We start from the raw sequence: 5,587 nt of genomic DNA on the forward strand, positions 1-5,587 counted from the left end.
AATAAATAAATGAATATTTTTTAAAAATGAAACTCTTGGGTATAAGTCTGATAAAACATGTACAGGACTTGAGTGCTGAAAAATGATAATGAGAGAAATCAAAGATCTAATAAATGGAGACATACTGTGTTCATGGATTGCAAGATTCAACCTATTAAAGAGGTCAATTCTCAGCAAATTGATAGATAGGTTTAATGCAATTCCCATCAAAATCCCAGAAAGAGTCTGCAGATTTTACTAGGTTATTATAAAATTTATGTGGAAAGACAGAGGCACTAAAATAGCTAAAGCAATTTTGATAAAGAAGAATCAACTGGGAAGATCATTCTACCCAACTTCAAAATTGTGTGGCACTGCAGAGGAAGGGACTTAGATCAATGGAACAGACTAGAGAAGCAACAAATAGTACCACACAAATATGCCCAACTGATTTGACAAAGGTAGAATTCAATGGGAGGAAGATTTTAAGCAAATGGTACCAGAGTGACTGGACATCATAGACCAAAAAAAATGGGCCTCAACTTAAATGTCACACCTTACATGAAAAAATTACTCAAAATAGATCACCGACTTAAAATGTAAAGCTATAAAACTTTCAGAATGAAAATATGAGAAAATTTTCAGAATCTAAAACTAGAGTACCCAGACTTGACACCAAAACCAAGATCTGTAAAACAGAAAACTAATAATTGGATTTCATCAAAATTAAACATTTTGCTCTGTGAAATAAGAGGATGGAAAGAGAAGCTACAAACAAGAAGAAAATATTTGCAAACCACATATCTGACAAAAAGACTCGGATGTGGAACATACTAAGAATTCTCAAAACACAACAGTAAACCATAGCTGATTCATGTCAATGTATGGCAAAAACTACTGCAATATTGTAAAGTAATTAGCCTCCAATTAAAATAAATTAATTAATTAAAAAAACAATAATAAAGAAAACCATGCAATTCAACTAGAAAAAAAGGGCTGAAGATATGAAGAGACATTTCATTCAAGAGCATATACAAATGGTAAATAATTACCTGAAAAGATGTTCAACATCATTATTCATCAGAGAAATACAAATTAAAATCACAATGGAAAAAAAAAACTACAATGAGATATTGCTAATACCTATCAAAATGTCTAATGAGAAATAGTGACAATACCAAATGCTGGCAAAGATGTGCAGAAACTCAGTCACTGCTGCTGGGAATGCAAAATGGTACAGCCACTCTATAAAACAATTGGGCAGTTTATTAGACTAAACATGCAACCACCATATGACCCAGCTACTGCACTCCTGGGCACTTATCCCAGAGAAATAAAAATGTATATTCACACAAAAACTTAGAAACAGATATTTTAGCAGCTTTATTTATAACTGTCCAAAATTGGAAATAACTCCTTTGTCCTTGAATGGGTAAACAGTTCAGCAAACCGTGGTACATATACCATGACATGGATGTCAATTGAAAAAAAAAAAAACGGATAGATGCAACAACATAGATGAATCTCCACAGGATTATGTTTGAGTGAAAAAAAAGTCAGACCCCAAAGGTTACATGGGGCTTTCCGGATGGCTCAGCAGGTAAAGAATCTGCCTGCAGTGCAGGAGACACAGGAGACACGGGTTTGATCCCTGGGTCGGGAAGATCCCCTGGAGGATGGCATGGCAACCCACTCCAGTATTCTTGCCTGGAGAATCCCACGGACAGAGGAGCCTGGTGGGCTACAGTCCGTGGGGTCGCAAAGAGTCAGACATGACTGAGTGACTAACACCAACTAAAGGTTAAGTACGGTATGACTATTTACATAAGATTCTTGAAACGACAAAATTATAGAAAAGGAGAACTGATTACTGGTTGCCAGGAATTAAGGAGTGACGGGAGTGGGGGCATGTGGGTGTGGCTATGAAAAGGCTTCCTGACTTATTTATATCAATATCCAGGTTGTGATCTCACACTATAAGTTTACAACGTGTTACCACTGGGTAAAACTGGGGAATGGGACACAGGATCTCTCAATATTATTTCTTAAAACTGCATATGAATCTACAGCTGTCTCAAAACATAAAGCTTAATTTTAAAAAAGTGGAAAACTCTTTTCTTTGCTTGATTACAGATCTATTAATTTGTTACATGTTCCAGGCAAAAGGTGGCCAGTTTTTACTTTATAAAACAGAAAGAGACTCAAGAGAATGAATTTATGGTTGCCGAGGGGAAGGAATATGGTTCAGGAGTTTGGGACTGACATATATACACTGCTATATTTAAAATAGAGGACCAATAAGAACTTACTCTATAACACATGGAACTCTGCTCAATGTCATGTGGCAGCCTGGATGGGAAGGGAATTTGGGGGAGAATGGATACATGTGTATATATAAGGCTGAGTCCCTTCTCTGTTTATCTGAAACAATCATAACACTGTTAAGCAGCTGTACCCCAACACAAAATTTAAAGTGTTTTTTTTTTTAAAGAAAACAAATCAGTATTTATATATCTACTCCATCACAATAATAATACAAATGACTCAAGGAAATCAAATATCTCATTATCATTGTTTAAAAAAAATGTTAAATCTGGGATTTTCAGGCCAGAACTTAACATGAGGAACCATGGGTTTAGGAGTAACTATTAAATATTCCGCTGTAAGCCACTGTTAGATTCCTTGCTACCTTAAAGAGAGATCTACCCATAGCAATATAAACGATGGTTCTTATAGGCTTTTCCTTGGGCTGTGACTTTATGGACTTCAACTGTGTCCAGTCTAAGTTTAAACATCAGTTAATAATCTCTGATAGGATAAAACTGAAATTTGTCCGCTCCTCCTTTAGACATAGATTGTAATCATATTTTACTGCTTTTGAGTCAGCTGGATGCATCACTGCTGGTTATAGAGAATGAAAGACACACTTCTCTTACATGCAGTTTACACTCATGCATTAATCATGACCCAGGAGTGGTCTTAACAGGCATTTGGTCCTAATGGGCTAATTACTGCCCCAAAGAATAGCTTCAGGTCAATTATTCAAAAGCCAAATTCACTGTTTTGAGTAGATATCCCTCAACTTTTTTACTAGTTTGTCTCAAGTAATCCCATAAAACTGGTAAGCTCATTTATATAAGGTCCAAGATTTATGCAGCAGAGTGACAGGGGGCATGATCCGCTGGGCCCAGAGACAAGCAGGTGCACCTTTTCAGGCAAGACAGTCAGACTGTTGGAAGGCTGTTACCCAGGCTGTCTTACCTGTCACCTTTGGCAATTTTCCATGGTCTGCTGGGTGGTCCTTGGTCTTGAAAGTGAAAGTGAAAGTCACTCAGTACTGTCTGACTCTTTGCCACCCCAAGGAATTCTCTAGGTCACAATACTGGAGTGGGTAGCCGTTCCCTTCTCCAGGGGATCTTCCCAACCCAGGAATCGAACCAGGGTCTCCTGCATGGCAGGCAGATTCTTTACCAACTGAGCTACCAGGGAAGGTCCTTGGTCTTACAGGCTTAGAAACCTAATTTTGTGAGTTACACTCACCTTAATTAGGTACCTGCGATTAGATGTAAAATCTAAACAACAATGCATTGGCTGACTGAGAGACCTGTTCCATACACGCTTTCATCAGTGTTTTGAGCCTATGAAGATGTTATTCTCTAAGAACCAGGAAATGAAGGTGCCCACTGTGACTCAAGCTACAGTCAAAACATGATGAAGACTGTAGACTGGAACCCTAAGTGGGCCTGGGCAGCATTTCTCCCTCTAATCAAGTTGTATGGGAAGCCAGCTCCTAAACTGAATAGCAATTAAATTTATTCATGATATCAAAAAGAGCAGTTATGATAGGAAAACATGACATTCATATTCTTCATACAAAATTTCTCTGTAGGAACACTGACCTGAGAAGCCAGAGTAAGCAAGAGATTATAAACATGGAATGAGAACAAGAGGACTGGGTTTATTAGAATATTTCAAGGTATTAGGCACACCCAGCACAATGCAGCCTGCTCACATTAGGGAGGTTCTAATCTAGGGATCTGAACATTTACAGTCACTTGGTGACAGTCCTCTGCTTCTATCCCTCCTGGGGAATGTCCTTTACAGATCAAAGGAAAAAAAAAAGGCATGATTCAAAAAATGTGGTCTAAGATTTCTGATCCCCTAGGCAGCACCCTTTGCCTGGATATACACTTCCCTTCATGCTTTTTCTATGATAGTAAAGCTCTGTCTGGGTAGCATTCTTTCTTTGAGGTGATTTTGAATATTTCTACTTCAGTTCATTATGTTTTGATATTATAATTTAGCTCCCAGAGGACCATCTTACTCCAAACTTGTGGGATTCAACTTGGTAGCCTCCTAACACTGACAAGCAAGTATCTGCAACTTGTTTATCTTGGAATCCATTCCAAGAAGCTATATGACTCAAATCAATAAAGATTTTTTCTTTTATTGACCCAGGTGGTCATTGGTATAACTGCCCTAAAACCCTTCAAGGTCAAAATAATTTCTGTACTGCTAAGGGAGTAGAGGCCTGGGGCTTTTTCCCATGGTCTATATTAGTCCAGGTTCCAAATTATTTTCTTAGTAACCACTTCTATCCTCAGCATGATGTAAATAAACAAAATAATATAGCATGCAGGTCACTAAGCTACGTGTTATTACTTCAAAATATGTGTTATTTAGTCTCTGTTTTATAAGAACTAATACATACAGACAAAGATAATGTTTTATCCCCCTTTGAAGAGTCTGCATTTGTCTGTTTTCTACCAGGGGTTCTGATGTCTTATTTTTGTCACCATGTGACAAAGTAATTCACATACCAAAAACAGGGACGAACGCCCTTCTTGTGGCTGCGTTCATAAACATTATCTACTTATGCTGCTCACAAGAATGTCTCTTTTCAGCCATGACATGGCTAGTGAAAGTGCTTACATTTATTGTGGAACTTTAAGCACAGAATTCCTCTAAGTGGAACGATAATGAATGGGTTTTTGTGATGGTACCTTCTTAATGGGCAGGCGGCTTTGTTTGTCAATGATAAGGATACACACACTGGTCCCTCCTCCTGAGTTCCCAGTTCAGATCAGCTTGAATGATGACAAACCTTTGCTGCCACACCCTTTATCGGTTGTCATCAGAAAAAAGGATGAGGGATTCAAGTCTAGGTGCTCCCATCACGAGAAGGCTAGAGCCAAAGGCATCTGAGCCAGGAACCGACTCAGGGAGAGCTTCAGAGCAAGTATTTCAGGGTTAGGGAGCCTGGTGCCCTGACCCGTGCACACTTACAAACCATAACTTTCCGGGCCTCTGATAACGTACACATGCCAGGCAAAGACACCACTGCACCGCCCTGCCCCCACCCCCTGGCAAATAAAAACCCAAGAGGTTAATATAGCATCACCTCATCATCCCTCCCAAATTCTTACTGAAGGTTCTGTGTTGATGAAATGGACTGAGTAGCTGCAGGGAGCTTATGTTGTAAAGGAATTTCATACAGAAGTTCCTGTCTCATTATCACCTTCATACATTTCTTTAAAGTTCATCAATCCAAAAATCACTGCATTTTTGTCCTGGAAAGTTGTCTCCTAGAAAGTTACCTGACTGAAGA

At 38.7% G+C, this 5,587-nt stretch overlaps 1 non-coding gene across 1 annotated transcript; it reads right to left on the reverse strand.

Annotated features, from left to right (window-relative positions):
• Positions 1-3,396: 3,396 nt before the first annotated feature.
• On the reverse strand, positions 3,397-3,468 carry TRNAG-GCC (transfer RNA glycine (anticodon GCC)). Its single transcript has one exon. It is a non-coding gene; the product is annotated as a tRNA-Gly (tRNA).
• Positions 3,469-5,587: the final 2,119 nt, after the last annotated feature.

Source organism: Bos mutus, chromosome 14, assembly GCF_027580195.1.
Source record: "Bos mutus isolate GX-2022 chromosome 14, NWIPB_WYAK_1.1, whole genome shotgun sequence".
Taxonomy (NCBI): domain Eukaryota; kingdom Metazoa; phylum Chordata; class Mammalia; order Artiodactyla; family Bovidae; genus Bos; species Bos mutus.